Here is a 20081-nt window from a genome sequence, read left to right on the forward strand (position 1 = left end):
TTCAGGCAAAGCATATAAATTTTTACCAATAGTGTTTAAGAAATTGCTTTTGCCCAGGTCAGCCAACTCTGCTGTTAAGACATCATCAAAGAATTCAAGGATGGGGCGGACAGATTCTGGTGTGGTTTTTAAGAACCTCTTCCATCAGATTGGCGTATGTTGAAGAATAGGGGTTTGCAGAAGCCTCCACTTGGTAGCTAAGGTAGTCATGACTTTGGTAATGCTCAGATTGGAATAGTCTAGACCAAGGGTGTCAAACTCATTTGCTATGATGGATGGATCTGACATAAATGAAACCTTGTTGGGCCATGCCATGTCAAGCTGTGCCATGTGTGTACCTATTTAAGATTAGGTAACAGAGATATAAACTTTATAAAGGAAACAGACAAACACAATTAATTTTTTTAAAAAAAACTTAAAATAAAACATCTTAAAACATTAACACTTGTTCTTAAAGGCGCATTCTTTGTATCTCTCTCATGGGATCCAGGGAGCTGGGCAAAGGAAGCTCTGGCTCTTTCCTTCCTTTCCCAGAGAACCAGGAGGGGGAGGAGCCTCAGCCAATAGAAGGAAGAGAGGCTTGGCTCAGTAGCTCTGCTGTGCGACAGAGAGAGCCTGGCAAAGCAAGCTATTCCTCCCCCCCCTTCCTCTCCAAGGAAGGAGCCTCAGTCAATGGAGAAAATAGAAGTTTTTGCTCTATAGCTCCTGTGCAATTGAGCCTGGCAAAGTAAGCTGTGATGTAGAAGGAAGCAAGGGAGTGGGAAAAGGAAGCAGATGACAGCCAGTTGCTCGGGAGCCTGATAGTAGCCCTTCAAGGGCCTGAGTCGACCCCCAGGCTGCATGTATGACACCCCTGGTCTAGACAAACTGTCCTTAGAGTCAGCCTCTCTGACCATTCCCCTTCCTCTTTATCAGAGTTAGCCACCAAAGAGGTGTTGATGGAGTGTACTTCCTCCACTTCAAATTCTGGAGTACGTCCTCCACTTCAAATTCTGGATCAGAATCTACTACAGAGAGAGGATTTTTTTTTTTGTATGGCTCTGGTAACCTACCTAGCAAGAGCTCTTGACAAGGACAAAAACTGTCCTCCTCCTTCTCCCATCTATGCTATCAGTGACTTTTACTTAGGGGCTTTTGGGGGCATTGCAGTCTAGGGTGTAAATTTTCCTCCAAGGAGGATGATCCAGGTGAAGGAGTAGATAGATTGCCTCACCCCTCTCTTCATCTTTCGTATCCCCATCAGTCAGGCTCTGAGTGTTCCCAGTGCCATCCTCTACACACTCTGTTGCTCCTGATAACAGCAGACCCTGCATGCCTGTGAATAGGAAAGCTACTAGGGGTGGAACCATCCAGGCCAATCTCCAGGACTTCAGCATCCAGTCTGCTGTGACCTGGTTGAAAAAGGCAGAAAAAATGGCACACCTGCCATATTTTGAGGTCTTGCACCCAATGCATAGCTGGGAATGGCTGAAGGGGCCAGTTGAAAGGGAAAGGGCTGCCTGGCTTGATGATCCAGTGAGTGATCATGACCTTGGGTCAGTCACGGTTCTTGAAAGAGCTGCTTTCTCAACAGCAGTTCTTGAAAGAGTTCCACCTACGTCACAGGGTGTCCGTTGTGGGGAGAGGAAGGGAAAGGAGATTTTAAGCCACTCTGAAACTCTAAGTGAAGCATGGGGTAGAAATCCAATCTCCTCCTTCTTCCTGATTTCTGACCTGGCAAAATTGCATCCTGGGGCTCCTTGGGCAGGGGTAAGCTAACCTGCAAGGTCTGCATTTAAGTTCCCTGTATTTACATCTCCAAGTTGGCATGGTGGGGATCGGCAGTTGCAATCTACATGTGACCCATAGAAGCCTGATTAGGTCTCAGGGTGGCCTTCACTGCCAGCCATAATAGGGCTGAGGAGAACTCCTCAACCTTGGACCTTCCTGCCTTTTTAAGTCACTGCTATGACATTTCCTGCTTGGGACTGCCTTTTTCCAATGCCCAAAGCCTCAGATAAGAAGAGCTATTCTTTGAGGTGATCCTTCTTTCAGCAGCCCTGAAACCTTGGATATTCCTGGATTTATATCTTCCATGTTATACTCAGAGTGAGTATGAAGGTAAGATTTTCCCTCCTGTACATTTGTTTAGACTGGTAGCCAAAGAAGTAGAGCTAGGCTCAAGCATCTTGCTGGAGCTTCAGGGTATCAAAACTGAAAGGGCAGCTTCCCTCTGTCCCAGGAGAGTCCTACAAAATTTGTTTAGCTTTGTCTGGAGCAAGAGGAGGCATGACATTTTCATATTTTGCTATATATGACATAACCAGTTTGTCTCACTTCCCCAGTGAAGGAGAACCAAGAGGTCACAAGGTGCAGGTGGAACTGGAACAACTTCCAAAATCTCTACAGCTCTGCATTGTATGATCATGAAAGCTGCAGCAACTGAGATCTCTGAACTACTGGATCAAAAATTTAATTACTCACATAAGTGACCTATTTTAATTCAGCAAAACCTTTTAGGGACTGTTCTCTTATAGCAAAATATGAAAATATATGTCTACCAGAAGGTGTTATTTCAATCAACCAACACAATAGGCTAGAGCTTGATGAAGAGTTCTTCTAAAGCTTGAAAGTATGCACAGTTTGTGTTATTTTGGTTGGTTCTAATAAAAGGTATCACATGATTTTTGGGAAAAATAAATATACATGGATGTACATTCATTTGAAAAGAACACAGAAATCTCCAGAGAAAGATTTTATGTGAACACATTATCTATTTGACTCTCTAGGTAGACTTTTTTTTTTAAAAAAAGCACAAATGTCATAGAGACAAATATAGAGACAAATATAAAGAATTATAATGTCTTCTCTTTGCTTTTTTCCAGGTACAAATAAGACCTGTGCCCTCAGTTCTCCATGAGAGAAGAAACTTCAAGTTATTAATAGTAAGAGTGAACCACGGCACGTAGTGGTTAAAGGCTTGGCTCTGGGAAATTCAATTTCAAATCCGCACTCTATCATGAAAATTTTCTGTATGACTGCAGGCCTATACTTACCATGATGCAGACAACTTTGCTCAATGGACAGGCAGAGGAAGAGTTTTTGCCATAGATATTGGGAAGTTTCCAAGAATGTCATGTGATGCAGTCTCCTCTTGCCAGCAACTCTAATTAGGCCACTCACTTTCTCTCAGCCCAACCTACCTCACAGGGTTGCTATTGTAAAGATAAGAAAGTTGCTTGCAGGGGGGAATGAAATATAACTATCTAAATAAAAATAGTTTTAAAAGTCAGACTAAAATAGTTTTAAAGGTCAGACTAATGTAACTTACTACTTTAGACATTTTGTTTTAACTAGGTATCCATGAAAGTGTAGACTCAAATCGCTTGATCTCTTATGATCAGGAAAAGCTGGAGCTAGTACGTTTAAAAAATTTTTCACTTCTCTCTGCCAAATATAAAAATAGCATGCAGAAAGCATAGGACATGTTTTCTGTGGAAGTGGATATCACTGGTTCTTTTCTATAAATAGGTACAGACTTATGGATATTGTAAGCATCAGTCTTATAAGAGCATTGACTTCTCCAGGACCTAGAGTGAACATCAGTGTATATGCCTTTCAAGCAAAACCATGTAGTCTGCTAGACTTTAACAGCTATGTTTTTTAGGTCTCATAAAATAGGTACACATAAAAACACCATTAAATATAATGGAAAACATATATAATTGTCCCACTTCACTAGTATTTTATCTGATGCAGTCTAATCTAGTGACATTTGAGTGTGCTCAGATGCACAAATGGAACCTCACCACTCATTTCAAAGGCAGAAATTAATACATGTATGAAATTACCCTCTCCAATGAAATTAATGAAGATGCTGTTTTCAGCAGGAAATCTCCATGTGTTCACTAAAGCACTCACATCTGGAATAAGCTTCTCAGTTCAAATTGTGACATGCTATCCTTCCAGACAACCACATAAAGTGAAATACAGATCATTCTTGTTTTCAGTCAGCCCATTTATTTATTGCATGCTTGTTCAAAGGAAGCTAGAATACAGGTACAAGTATCTGCTTATGAACATCCAAACATATAACAAGAGCAGGGTGACAGCCCTACATCATCCTTCCCCCATGAACCCAGAAGTAAGCATGGTTATTTCAGAAGTAACATGGAACAGGCAACATGGAACATGCAACTCACCTTCTGCCCAAGCACTGTATATATAATACTATATATTACTATTCCACATTGGTTCCATACTGCACTTTGGATTGATTTCCTTGAACAAAATCAGGAAGGTACAGATTCAGAAAATACCATTCAGGAAAAATGTACCTGACTTAGACAAAAGGTGAATTCAATTGATGCCTCACTAATATATTTCTGCCTTAAGCCACTGATATTAATGTACAATTCCAACTTGGTCCTATATTGATTTATCATTGTCATATTTTCCCCCAATGTTTGGAGCCTTTGTATAATTGTTATGCTTGACCACTGAAGGCCATATGGCTGAAACATGTCTGGTCAGGGGCACATAAGGTCAGGCCTCATTTTGAGCAGGAGCTGACAGGAGCAGAGCTCCTGAAACTCTTTTATTGTGTTCTTTCTCTCTCTCTCTCCCCCCCCCCCTCCTCCATACTTGCTTTTGGGCTCCATTGTTCAAACCCCCTGTGAGAATTTTGCTGAACTCCAAGATTGGACAAACTTTTAAATATTTTTTTCCTTACAAAAAATGGGAAAATAGCCAAAACATATAAAGCAGACAGACAGAAATCTTCATCATGCTACTGTGGCCTCATTTTAAAAGTATGATGGGAGTAAAGTTTTATCATGACAATTATAATTTAAGAAGCATTTGAAGGTAGATGCTGAGTTAATATAATTTAGTATACCTTCCAGAAATGTCATGGGTGTGTGGCATATGCAAATGAATTATGTAAATGAGTTTTGCTAATGAGCTCTGGCACCTCTTTTTCTACAAAATGACCCCTGCATAAGGTCCTTGTTTGAGTGTACTGTATGTTTTTAATTTGAGGCTATATTAGGGCCTTTAAAAATATCTTGTAAATAATGGTATTTTGTGTAACTGATCTATATTATATTTTATATATTCATTTCCTTTAACATTAGGCCTGATAATTTGAATTCATTTAACCTTTCAGCTTCCTTCTGAGCCAATACAATCTACACAAATTTGCATAGCCCTGACTGGAGCAAGAGGAGGCATAACTTAACCAGTTTTGTTAGCCCAAGCCCCCTCCTCCATCTTTAATAGACTATGCTCACCCTGGCCCTGGGGCCAGACTCCCTGGACCACCTTTTTCACCATGTATGGCCCTAGTTTACTCTGGCCTAGTGTCAGAGATGCAGGACTCTTATTGTTATGAGCTTACAGTATGAACTTATATTGTGTGAACACAGGCAAACTGCTTCTATGAACATTCAGTGATAAGCAGAAAACATTGGGTATAAGAACTAACCCAATATGGACATTAATACCCCATATCCACTTGCCTACTGTATATAGGCAGTGAATTCCTGCTTAATCTTAAGCATTTGTGCCAACTTCCATATGGACATTTTACTCTGTCCAAGCAGCAAGCACTCCAGCCAAGCTAAGGAGGTCTCCCTGCCTCTTCCTGCCATTGCAATGACTGTACATCCCCCTGCATAGAAGGACTCCAGAACAGGCTTCTCTCAGAGCCTGCCAAGCCACGTAGAACATGAACTGTGATCCTGTCAACAGAAGACAGTGCCCAAGAGCAGCTTTTACCAGAAGCCATGATAGAAGAAATCTTGTATCCATCTTGTTCCTGCTCAGCTGCCATGAAGGAAAAACAAGAGCACCACATTCTCCAGGTGTATCAATGCAGATGCAAATGTGAAGACGCTAAAGTGGATCATGGACTCATTAATTTCATCTTCTCGTCTGGACAAAAGATTGTTCCTGCCAGACAGCCAAAGCAGTTACATACACAATACAATTTCAGCCAGGACAAAGACCAGTTCCAGCCATGGAGACCGTCCCCATTGTGTTTAGCTTTGGTGTCACAATAGGAAGCAATTCGGCCTGATTATCTCATCATGTTCTTTGTTTAGGTTAGGTAAACCCATCATGACTCATTAATCTTGTCAATCTCCTGGGAGCCTGCCCCTTTTGGTGACATCAGGGGTCACATGTACGGGGGTTATGTAGCGTCATAAGTCACCTGACTTATGTCATGGGTCACCTGATACCACTGCCTGGGGATAGGAATTAGGGTATAAAAAGCCATGTGCTTGACCACTTAGTTGTGTCTCTACAGTATCCCCCACTTTGCTGTCTAACCATCCCCAATTACCTATTTGGGCCCTATTATGGCTAGTGATGCTGGTCATCTCTAGTTCCCACTCCCCTTATTGTTTTTTGCTACTGAACCATAAGAAGAAGAACATAAGAGAAGCCATGTTGGATCAGGCCAATGGCCCATCCAGTCCAACACTCTGTGTCACACAGTGGCCAAAAAATTTATATTTATACACACACACACACACACACTGTGGCTAATAGCCACTGATGGACCTCTGCTCCATATTTTTATCTAAACCCCTCTTGAAGATGGCAATGCTTGTGGCCGCCACCACCTCCTGTGGCAGTGAATTCCACATGTTAATCACCCTTTGGGTGAAGAAGTACTTCCTTTTATCCGTTCTAACCTGTCTGCTCAGCAATTTCATCGAATGCCCACGAGTTCTTGTATTGTGAGAAAGGGAGAAAAGTACCTCTTTCTCTACTTTCTCCATCCCATGCATTATCTTGTAAACCTCTATCATGTCACCCCGCAGTCGACGTTTCTCCAAGCTAAAGAGTCCCAAGCGTTTCAACCTTTCTTCATAGGGAAAGAGTTCCAGCCCTTTAATCATTCTAGTTGCCCTTTTCTGGACTTTCTCCAATGCTATAATATCCTTTTTGAGGTGCGGCGACCAGAACTGCACACAGTACTCCAAATGAGACCGCACCATCGATTTATACAGGGGCATTATGATACTGGCTGATTTGTTTTCAATTCCCTTCCTAATAATTCCCAGCATGGTGTTGGCCTTTTTTATTGCAAACGCACACTGTCTTGACATTTTCAGTGAGTTATCTACCACGACCCGAAGATCTTTCTTTTGGTCAGTCTCTGCCAGTTAACACCCCATCAACTTGTATTTGTAGCTGGGATTCTTGGCCCCAATGTGCATTACTTTGCACTTGGCCACACTGAACTGCTTCTGCCACGCTGACGCCCACTCACCCAGCCTCAACAGGTCCCTTTGGAGTTCCTCACAATCCTCTCTGGTTCTCACTACCCTGAACAATTTATTGTCATCCGCAAACTTGGCCACTTCACTGCTCACTCCCACCTCCAAATCATTTATGAACAAGTTAAAGAGCATGGGACCCAGTACCGAGCCCTGCGGCAACCCACTGCTTACCGTCCTCCATTGCAAAGACTGCCCATTTATACTCACTCTCTGCTTCCTATTACTCAGCCAGTTTTTGATCCACAAGAGGACCTGTCCTTTTACTCAATGACTCTCAAGCTTTCTAAGGAGCCTTTGATGAGGAACTTTATCAAAAGCTTTCTGGAAGTCAAGGTAAACAACATCTATCGGGTCTCCTTTGTCCACATGTTTGTTCACCCCCTCAAAGAAATGTAACAGGTTAGTGAGGCAAGATCTTCCCTTACAGAACCCATGCTGAGTCTTCCTCAATAACCCATGTTCATCAATGTGCCTACTCATTCTGTCCTTGATAATGCTTTCTACCAACTTTCCCAGTATTGAAGTCAGACTGACTGGCCTGTAATTTCCCAGATCTCCTCCGGAACCCTTTTTAAAGATGGGGGTGACATTTGCCACCTTCCAGTCCTCAGGAACGGAGGCAGATTTCAATGAAAGATTACAGATTTTTGTCAGAAGATCCACAAGTTCAACTTGGAGTTCTTTCAGAACTCTCGAATGTATGCCATCCGGACTCGGTGACTTATTAGTTTTTAATTTGTCTATCAGTTGTAGGACCTCCTCTTTTGTCACCTCAATCTGACTCATGTCTTTCAACACCCCTTCCAAAATTAGTGGTTCTGGGGCGGGCAAAAAGTTCTCATCTTCCACACTGAAGACGGAGGCAAAAAATGCATTCAGCTTCTCAGCCATTTCCCTATCCTCCTTCAGTAATCCTTTTACCCCATGGTCATCCAAGGGCCCACTGCCTCCCTGGCTGTTTCCTGCTTCTAATATATTTGAAGAAATTTTTATTGTTGGTCTTTATGTTTTATTGCAATATGCTCCTCATAGTCCCTTTTTTGCCTGCCTGATCACAGTCTTGCATTTGATTTGCCACAGCCTGTGTTCGTTTTTACTAATCTCACTTGGGCTGGTTTTTCACCACTTAAAGGAGTCCTTCTTACCTTTTACAGCTTCCATGACTTTGTTTATTAACCATGCAGGCCTTTTCTTATGCCTGTTTGTGCCTTTCCTAACTTGTGGTATGTATTTTATCTGAGCTTCCAGGATTATAGTTTTAAATAGTCTCCAAGCTTCCCCAAGGGTTTTGACCGTATTTACCTTTCCTTTCAGTTTCCTCCTCATATGCCTCCTCACCTCTGAGAATTTACCCCTTTTAAAGTTAAACGAGGTTGTGGCAGTCTTTTTGGGCAACTCCCTATTTATACAAACGGTGAAATCAATAACATTATGGTCACTGCTCCCAAGCGACGCAATTACTTTTACATCTCTCACCAAGTCTTGGGCATTACTTAGGACCAAATCCAGGATCGCCCCACCCCTGGTAGGTTCTGAGACCATCTGCTCCATAGCACAGTCATTGAGAGCATCAAGAAACTCAATCTCTTTCTCTCGACCAGAACACATATTGATCCAATCAATCTGCAGGTAGTTAAAATCACTTATAAGGACACAGTTTTTACGTTTAGCTGCTATCTTTAAGCCTTCCATCATATTATAATCATCCTCTCTCTTTTGATTTGGTGGGCGATAACAAACTCCCATAATTAAATTTCCTTTTGGGCCCTCTATTTCAACCCAAAGCATTCCTAAAAGGGAATCTAATTCTCTGACCTCAGTCTTACTGGATTGTATATCCTCTTTGACATACAGGGCCACCTCACCTCCAACCCTTCCCTCCCTATCCTTCCGATATAACTTATATCCAGGAATCACCATGTCCCACTGATTCTCCTCATTCCACCAAGTTTCTGAAATTCCCACAATGTCTATGTTTTCTCCCAACACTAAGCATTCAAATTCACCAATTTTACTTTGAACACCTCTAGCATTTGCATACAAACATCTATAATTTCCCAGGCAAGCTAGGCTCGCCACCTTCCTCCTGCCGCCTCGAGACTCTGGCAGACAGTCCATACTGCTTGTCACCATCACAGTGGACAACTCTGATCCGTTACCCGGTAGAAAAATAGCAGCCAACCCTTCATCTATTAGAGATGAGTCCTCCCGAACCAGAGACATTTAATCTCCTGTTAGCTTTCCCCCAAAATTTAGTTTAAAAACTACTCTGCCACCTTTTTGATTTTAAGCGCCAGCAGCCTGGTTCCATCCGGGGACAAGTGAAGACTGTCTCTTTTGTACAGCTCCCACTTGTTCCAGAAAGCATCCCAGTGCCTAACAAACTTAAACCCTTCCTCCTTACACCATCGTCTTATCCACACATTGAGATTTCTAATTCGTGCCTGTCTCTCCTGCCCTGCACGTGGAACAGGTAGGACTTCCGAGAAGGCTACCTTGGAGGTCCTGGCCTTAAGTCTCCCACCTAGCAGCCTAAATTTTTCCTCTAGGACCTCACGACTGCATTTCCCCACATCGTTGGTGCCAACATGCACCACAACCACAGGCTTCTCCCCAGCACTGTCTATCAGCTTATCTACTACACGCGTAATGTCCGCTACCTTCGCACCAGGCAGGCAAGTCACCATACAGTCAGTACGCGGTTTCGCCACCCAGCTGCCTACTTGCCTAAGGATCGAATCACCAACTACCAAAATCCCCCCTCTCCCCCTGCCCAGAGATGGTTCCCTGGCGCGAAAGGATTCCCGCTCACCAACCGAAGAAGAGGTCCCTTCTGAGGGCGCATTCCCCTTATCCTCAGCACGGTGCCATTCCCTCTCAACCCTCACGCTCTCTGGCAGCAACGGGGCTGCTATGTTCAGAGCAGGGCTCATCTAATATGCCCCCAAGAGTCTTCCCCAAGTGCTTAACTAACCGTCTCTGCTTCCCCAGGGCAGTCACCTCAGCCTCAAGGGTACTAACTCGTTCCCTGAGGACCAGGAGCTCCTTGCATCGAGCACACACCCAAGACCTCTGTCCTTTGGGCAGATAGTCGTACATGTGACACTCAGTGCAAAACACTGGAAATCCCCGGTTCCTGGTCCTTAGAGAGCCCCTAGGCCAACCATTTATTCTGCATCCTTCAAGATAGGTAAACTATGTACCTTGTCTGTGTTTTATCCCTGTGTTACCCTCATATCAATTCCAAATATCTATTTTTCTTAGGGACTGTGTGATTGCTATATGAATTATTTACCTTGAGTTAATGATTTCTTAATAAATATACTTTTAATTTAACAAAAATCTCATTATTAAAAAGAAATTCTTGGGAGACTACCTCCTCTGGCCCCACTTAAGCTGGCCATCTTTGCCCAATAGAATAATTCCCCAACCTCTGAGGGCAATTTGGCTTACAGTTTGAATGATTTCCCCTACTGAAAGAGAAACAGATTTTTCTCCCCAAAGTCTGAAATCTATGTACAGTATATAGCTTAATGTGTGTCTTTGAAATAATCCACCAGTTATGTGCCAAAATGTAATGAACAAGAACTGGTACTTGCACTCCAAGTTCCAGATCAATGTACTATAAATGAAAATCAATCTCCTAATAATCTTATGAGTATCTTAATAGATACTTAAATTAGTTGAGTCTTAAAGATCTATATACAATTTTAAAATCAATGCTCAATAACTTGACTCTGCAAACTGCGTATCTTTTATCTTTTACTTTGGACACATTATAGTCATTTCTTTAATGATTTTGGCAAAATGCCTTTTGAATACAGAGAACTTGGAAACTTCAGCACAGTTCTATTGTGTGTCTTGTCAAATTCTGACATTTTCCACACAGGTTATTTCAAGCTGCTGAAAAACAGGGTCTCCCCCCCACCTGCCCCTTCTTCCCCAAAGGATCATGTACTTCTCAGGTGTTCCATGCTTTTTTTGATCTTTCCCAAATCTATTTTGTGTCAAAGTTTTATGAAAGATCACTGCAAAACTTGGATGGTTGCTGCATGGGTGGTAATGTTCAGATTTTCCTAGTCCTGCCCACTCAGCAGGCATTTCCCCTTCCTCAGCAGTGGCCATTTGCTGCCATTGGGGGCTTGTTTAAAAGAAATTGACAATTTAAATATGTTATAACATCAGGTTGAGCTTGTACGATTTCTCTGGTGCTGATGCAGCTGCTAATACAATGCAGTGGCAATGTGCTACCACATCAGGTTCTCTAATTTCCCTCCACTAGTCCGCAGCAGTAACTATGAGCTTTTTCACACAGCCTAAGTATTCCGGTATAGCAGCTGGCCAGTTACTGAACAGTAACGGGTTTCTGCTGGCATTTCAGACAGACCCGATTCAGTAACTGGCTGCTACCGGAATACTCTCACCTTTTCACACACTCCCGCGGCTGTCCCGGTAGTGAGGCGTGCCTGAGTCGTCACAAACAAAGAGCAGCTTCTTCCACTTTTCAACCCCTCCTCCCGGGTTGAAATCGCTATGGGGTGCTGTGTGAAATGTCCAGTATTTAACCCGGGAGCAGTTTTCGCGCCGTTTTTCGCCCGCCGGCGCGCGCGATCTCCGGCTTTTTTTTTTTTTTGGAACGTCAGTTTAGATCGATATAGCGATATATCGCTATATCGACCTGTCAAAACAGCACCACCATAGGGATGGCTAGGCTCCGTTGAGATCCCTATGGTGGTGCTGTTTTGATAGGTCGATATAGCGATATATCGCTATATCGATCTAAACTGACGTTCCCAAAAAAAAAAAAAAGCCGGAGATCGCGCGCGCCGGTGGGCGAAAAACGGCGTGAAACCGGCTGGCGCTGGTGGAAGCGAGATAAGAGCGGAACAGTGTGAAATGGCTCGCTTCAATCACGCTTCAATCATGGAACCCTACCAGGGAAAAAAAACATGTGTATGAAAACTCCCATCGCTGTCTCGGATTACTGCAAGCGGCACAATACCGACTCCCTTCCGGTTTCCACCGGTAAGTGTGAAAAGGCCCTATCCCTCCATCCTGGAGACAATAAGGCTTTTTCACTTTTTAAAAAACAAGGTCAACTATATAGTGTTAAATCAGTAGAACATGATGGCTTCTGGTTTTGGAGTCATGGAGGGTTGACGTGCTTCTCAATAGAGGAGCAGACCAGAGCCTCTGTTCTGGGCAGAGAAGGTGATTTAAATGCCTGCTGCCTACATCTTCTAGGCAAGGAGATGGCCAAGACATGCTTATAAAATTTTGAGGGAATTTACATTGGCTGACAAGGTGTCCCAGTGGGGTTCCTTTTTGGCTTTGAAGAGTCCTTGGAGAAGAACTGATTCCAGAGGATATCTGGGTTCATTAAATCGCCTCATCATGATCCAAGGCTTCTTTGGGACTAATTAACTTCTACTTTGGAAAAGAACGGTGCTCAAAGGATCATGTTCTTTAAAGATAAAGATCTTTATCTATCACTCCAGGACTAAAATAAGGTTTATTTGGAGAAAAAACAAAGGTCTGAACTTATCTATATAATCTTAAAGTAAAGAAGAAGAAGGAGGGGGTAAATTTGGGACTAAGAAAATTAGAGAACAAGGTTAAAAAAAGAATTAATATTGTCTGCAATACCTGCGGCTGGGCAGCCCCCTCCAAAATAGAACAGAACTGCAGATCAACAAGACGTCACAGGAAGTGGCGTCATTGAAGTAATGCGAGACTTCTCAACTATAGAAAACGAGACTTCGTGGCAAGAAAGGAAGGAAGCGGCAATTAAGAGAAGGGAAAATTGCTAGCCTCCTAGCCCTCTCTAGGACTATAACCATAGATCGGCGGCCATTGAAAGAAGGTCAAAAGTTTAAAAATTATTAAAAAGAAAACGGGACTTTAAAAATTAGCTGAGTCAGCAGATATCATCGTTAGAAGCTTAAATTTATTGGACTATGTGATTTGAACTAATTTTGGAGCACTCTAGAAGAAAAATTCTTTTTAAAAGGGGCAGAAAAGCCTCGGGTGCCATTTTGGAAAAAATAAAACTTTAAAAAAATAATATCTCAACCTAGGAACTTCTGGGAATGGCGATTTTGGGCTCATCTGAAAAGGCATGCTCCAATCTATAAGACTGTATAATTAAAAGTCGATTTGGTGAGGTCAACTTTAAAGGCTATTTTTACAATGGGAAGGCAGTGATGTTTATCCATTAACCAGGTGAAAAGCAGATTCATACGAGGGCTAAGACACTGGAGGAAGCAAAAAGGTCTAAAATGCAAGACCAAATAGATGCCATGGAGGCAAGATTGGTTAAAGTGATTAAAGAGTCAATAACTGAATGCAAGAAGGAGCTAAAAAAGATATAGAAGTTCTCAGAAAAGACTCTCAAGCAGTGTTAAAGAAAATTCAGGAGGTTGAAGAAAAAGTGAAAGACCATTATGTAAGAATTAATACAGTGGATTCCACTATTTAAAAAACGCAGGAGAAAGCAGTACTACAAGATTGCAAATTAATGGAAAACCAGATACGTCTGGGAGGGGTGCCTGAATCTGAGGGAACTGATTTAAGGACATATATAATAAAAATCATTGCTGAATTTCTGGGAGATGACCCTGATGAAACTTGTTATTTTTATTACTATATTTATAGGGTTAACTCAAACTATGTAAGGATAAATAAACTACCACGGGATGTGGTAGTGAGATTTGTGACAAGAGACTTGGTGGGCATGATTTTAAGTAAACAATTTGAGAAAAAACTGGAGGTGGATGGCAGTAATGTCAGAATTATGAAAGAATTGCCAAGGAAAGTTATAAGTGACAGAAGACTGTATAAAAAATTGACTGACAAGTTGAGAGAAAGTGAAATGAGATACAGATGGATACTTCCAGAGGGCTTGGGTTTTGAATATAAAGGGAAGAGATTCACCATCACAAGTACACAAGATATGACAAAGTTTTTGGAGGAACATAAAGAATTTGGGGGTACAGATTAAAATCAGAAAACCATGATGGATTACAAATTAATATCTTGGAATGTAAACGGACTTAATTCACCACAAAAAAGGGCAATTTTTCATTGGATTGGGAAGCAAAAATGTAATATAATTTGCCTACAAGAAGTACACATCAAACAAATGGATGATAAATTTTTATGGAATAAGCAACTTGGTGTGGAATTTTGCTCATTGGCTAAAGAGAAAAAAGGGGTGTGGTTTTTTATGTGAAGCAAGAACTAGACCCTAAACTGATGATGATGGTAGATTTATTGCAGTGGAAGCGATGTTGAATCATAAAAGAACTTTGTTATTGAGATTGTATGCCCCAAATGGAGCAAAAGACTCTTTTTTTAAGGACATTATGCAAAAATTAGATCAAGTGACATATGAGCAAATTATGTTAATGGGAGATTTTAATGGAATGGTTAAGAATATTTTGGATAGATTTGGGGAAAAAAACAATGAAGAAAAACTTCCAAAGTCTTTTTTTGAACTAGTTAAACAAGAAAGTCTGGAGGACATATGGAAGAAATTCAACCCCAAAGAATGGGATTACAGTTTCTTTTCAGCAAGACATAATTCTTTCTCAAGAATTGATATGTTATGGACAACAAAACATTTGGGACTTATAACAAAAAAAAATAGAGATTCTTCCTAAAATAGGGGCAGACCACAATCCATTAATGTGGTCTGCAAAACCCACAAAAAAAGACTTTAAGATGGCGGATAAATGAAGATTTGCTGCAGAAAAAGGTAGTAGTAGAGTCTCTGGGAAAGGAGACTAAATCTTTCTTTCAAATAAATGAAAACGAGGACATTCAATTTCAAACGGTATGGGATGCATATAAAGTGGTAATGAGGAGCATTCCAATTACGCTGAACAATAAAGATAAAACAGCCAAGGAGAAACAAATGATAGACTTACAAAAAGAGATTGGAAAGAAGGAGAAAGAGCTTAAAAAGAGGCTTGGAAAAAAGAAAATTATAAGGGAGATAACAATACTACAAAATCAATTAAGACATTTGTTAAACAAAGAAGTGGAATGGAATCTAAAAAGGCTTCAACAAAAATCTTTTGAAGGAGCGAATAAGCTTGGAAAATACCTGGCCTGGCAAATGAAAAGAAAAAGGGAGAATAAAATTATTAATAAAATTATTTCTAGAGGCAAGGAAATTGTTGATCAGGAAGGAATCAAAAGAGAATTTTATAAATATTATGCCAAGTTGTTTAAAGGTCATGGGTTGGAAAATGAAAAGATTGATGTATATTTGCAGAAAATTAACGTAAATTCCTTAACTGAAAATATGGAGAAGGTATTAAATGAACCAATTGGAAAGGAGGAAGTAGAGGCGGCAATTAAATCAATGAAAGTGGGAAAAGCACCCAGACCGGATGGTTTCACAGCAAAATTTTATAAAGTCCTCATGGAGGCTTTACTACCAAAACTTCAGAAGTTGATGAATACTATAAGAAAAGATGGGAAAATACCTAATACTTGGAAAGAAGCAGTAATTTCGTTGATACTGAAAGAAGATAGAGACGCCATGAACGTAAAAAATTACAGACCAATTTCATTACTTAACAATGACTACAAAATATATGCTAGAATATTAGCAGAATGCCTGAAGCAGCATTTGAATAATTTTATTAAAGAAGAGGAAGCAGGATTTCTTGGTAATAGATATTATTGAATATTATGAGAAACATCCTGAAAAAGAAGTAGCGCTATTTTATTCAGTTCAGTTTATCCTTTTTTGCTTCTATCCTCAGTCATTATTTATCTTGGAAAATTCTCAAAAAATTCTATTCTGGCAAGGTACCAAAACTAATTCAAAGTAAATTGTTTGAAAACTATTGTCAATTACTATAATTTTCCATTATTTTGATAATTATGGACATTTGATCCAATGAGCCCTTCATGACCATGTTAACCTATATAAACATATGGAAGCTAAAAGTACAGAATAAGTGAGATATTGTTATTGAATAAATATAAGCCCTCTAGTTACTTGTAACTCTTCTTATTTATTTATTTACTAATATTTATATCCCGCCCTCCCAGCAAGCAGGCTCAAGGTGGCTAACAAACCAAAATGGCATCTAAAAGCACAAGTTATAAAACATTAAAGTATTAGTGCATTAAACATTAAAACACAATGGTGCTATAAATCAAGTAGAAAAGTAAAGTATGGAGAAGCAAGGCAGTGTTCCTGCAGTTCGCTTCAGCATTAAACAATATCAGTCACTGGTCCTCAGAGGGTACAACTTTGATTATATTAAGCAGCAATCAGTTCCAGGCAGTTCTGCAGCCCTCTCCCATCTTAGTTGTTATATACTAGATGAAACAATTCAGTTTTTTTTATTTAACTTTCTTTATTACAACAATACTTAAAAAAAGCAAGACAACATAAATGACAAAAATGACAAAAAAACACAATATACATAATAAAAACATAAAAGTGCAATCAACCTCCCACCACCATTCAGTCACCCTCCCAATCACCCACTGAGCGTTCAGAGTTTATCACATCACCATTTCTATTATTCCAAAACCAATCCTTTACTTTTCACCCAATAATAAACAGGATCCCAAGCCTCTTTACATTTTTGCAAATTGCCATCTTGTAACTTTGTGGTCAATATATCTAATTCCATGACTTCTAATAATTTAGAAATAAATTCCTCTCTACTAGGTATTTTGGACATCTTCCAATATTTAGCATATAATATTCTTGCAACCGTGACAATATGCAATAATACTTTCATCACTGTTTTGGATACGTTCTCTCTACAAATATTTAAAAGATATAATTCTGGTGAGTGGTGTACTTTAATTGTTAAGATTTTTTGAGTCCACGTATTAATCAGAGCCCAATACTTTTTGGCATATTTGCATTGCCACCATATATGAAATAGCGATCCCTTATTTTTCTTACACTTCCAACATTTATTGGAATAATTGGGGTAAATTCTTGCTAGCCGATCTGGTGTAAGGTACCAGCGATACATCATTTTGTATAAGTTTTCCTAGAAAAGGGCTGACTTGGTTAATTTTAAATTCTGCTTCCCCACTTTTTCCCAATCCTCTAAATCAATGTTAAAGCCAAAGTCTCTTAACCATCTTATCCATGAATCTTTCACCACTTCTTCTTGCATTTTATTTCGCAGTAGCCAATCATACACTTTGGAAATAAGTTTCTGATCTGTCTGAATAATTAAGTCCAAATCATTTAACTTTCTGGAAAAGCCTCTTTCTTTATCTGTTTGATATCGCGATTTGACTTGACATTTTAGCCACCAATCTGATTGAACAATTCCTTCTAATTGCAAATTATTTTGCCTATCTAACAAATCTTCATAGCAAACTTGGTTATCCCAATCATAGAGATTAGGATGTGTGGAGGCCTCTACCGGTGATAACCATAATGGTGTGTATGAATAATTGTTTCTAATCTCCAGCCATACTCTATATAGAGATTTCCTTATTTCGTGTCTCAAAAACGAACTATTTTGAGGAGGATTATGATACCAGAGATAGCTATGCCATCCTTTCCCCAATCCTGCTCCCTCAATAACCAATAGTCTTTTGTTCTCCAGCGTAAACCATTCTTTTAACCATGCTATACGGCAGGCCTTATGGTACAAATTCCATTCTGGCAGTGCAAATCCCCCTCTAAATTTGCTGTCCTGAAGCACTTTTAATCTAATTCTCGGTTTTTTGCCCTGCCAGATAAATGACGAAATCATCCTATTAAGCTGCTGGAAGAAAGATTTGGGGAGTATAATTGGGGCCATCTGGAAAAAAAAACAATATCCTTGGCAACACATTCATTTTTATCATTGCGACTCTTCCCAAAAGTGAAATATGTAAGCCTTCCCATCTAGTTATGTCGTTTCGGATTTCTTGCAATATTTTTTCATAGTTATCCCGATAGAGGTCCTTCAGATCGTTTGTCAACTGAATTCCTAGATATCTTACTTTTTCCCCATATATGAATCCAGATTTGGCCTCTAATTGTACAATTTGTTCTTTATTCATGTTCTTTGTCAAAAATTTTGTTTTCCGTACATTAATTTTAAATCCCGATATATCTCCATATTGCTTTAGTCTTTCTTTCAAGTATTCGATGGATGAATTTGGATCTTCCAAAATACACAGTAAATCATCTGCAAAGGCTTGTATTTTTAGTTCCTCCTTCTTAATTTTAGTACCTTTAATCCTAATATCATCTCTTATTTTTTAGGTTAGAAATTCTAATGTTAAGATGAAGAGTAGCGGAGACAGAGGACATCCTTGTCTAGTGCCCTGCCTTATTGCAATCAAATCTGTTATGGTTCCGTTAAAATTTATCCTTGCCTTTTGTTCTGTATAAATGGATTCTACTAATCTGCAAAAATTTTCTCCACAGCCCACCGCTTCTAAAGACTTTAAAATGAAGTTCCAGTTGACATTATCAAAAGCTTTTTCTGCATCAACCAATACAGCAGCCAATTGTTTCTCAGCCTGTACCCTTGGACAATCTGGGCAAGGGGGTGCATGTAGATGTTAAATAACTGTGGGGAGAGAACCATCCCTTGGGGCACACCACATATAAGTGGGTGTCTCTGGGACAATTAATTCCCTATCACCAGGTGTAAAAGTAAAAATAATATTTAAGCATTGATGTTACTACTGTATTACTACTGTATTAGTAAGTGCAATCTAACAGTGGGATTCATAAATTGTTATCCAAATGGCAAGCTTTACTTAAATGTATGTGGAATTACAAGGCACCTAGGATCACTTTTAAGGCATTAAGAAGCCAATAGAATCAGGAGGCTTGTCAATTCCAGATATTAAAACTTATTATGCGGCCATTATCCTCACAAATATACTTAAATATAGATTGGGATATGTTTTGTTGTTCAGTCGCATAGTCGATTCTGACTCTTTGAGACCTCCTGTCTTCCACCATCCTCCGAAGTCTTCTCAAATTTGTGTTTGTTACTAGGGGTGTGCATTCGGTTCGGCTGAATCAAAGAAACCCCTGAATCACCCCTGATTCGGAAGTATATGGCGCCATATACTTCCAAATCCATTTTGAAGCCATTATTCAGAAGTATACGGAACTCCATGGAAAAGGCGGGAAAGGAGCTTCTGCAGCCTCAGGGAAGCTGCTTGCCTCCTTTCCTGCCTTTGGAAGCCTTTTCCTGCCTCTCCCATAGCTTCCCTGGGATCAGGGAGGGAGGGGGAGGGGGAGAGGAGCCGCAGCAGCCAATCCAAAGCATGCATTTGCAAAATGCATTACAAATGCATGCTTTGCAGAGCTGTTGTGTAGCTGATGTCTGGGCAAATCCCCCAGCCATCAGCAACATTGTTGTTCATTTGTTTACTTGGGTATCCAAGTAAACAGTGTTCTCTGGCTAATCACAGAGCAGTGGTATTTTTTGAAACTGCTCTGTGTAGGGCCAGAGAACTTTTTAAAGGAGCCTGGCTGGACTCCATTCCATTGCTGCTGACTTCACATTCCAGGATGTCTGACTCAAAGTCAATGATTTCATTTCATGGTTGTTAAGGAGATTGAGATCCTTCTTGTATAATTCTTCTGTGTATTCTTGCCACCTCTTCCTAATCTCTTCTGCTTCTGTAAGGTCCCTACCATTTCTGTCCTTTATCATGGCCATCTTTGCACAAAATGTTCCCTTGATTTCTCCAATTTTCTTGAAGAGATCTCTTGTCCTTTCCATTCTATTATTTTCCACTATTGCTTTGCATTGTTCCTTCAGGAAGGCCTCCTTATCCCTCCTTGCTGTTCTCTGGAAATCT

The sequence above is a fragment of the Heteronotia binoei genome, chromosome 4, assembly GCF_032191835.1.
Source record: "Heteronotia binoei isolate CCM8104 ecotype False Entrance Well chromosome 4, APGP_CSIRO_Hbin_v1, whole genome shotgun sequence".
In the NCBI taxonomy this organism is placed as follows: Eukaryota; Metazoa; Chordata; class Lepidosauria; order Squamata; family Gekkonidae; genus Heteronotia; species Heteronotia binoei.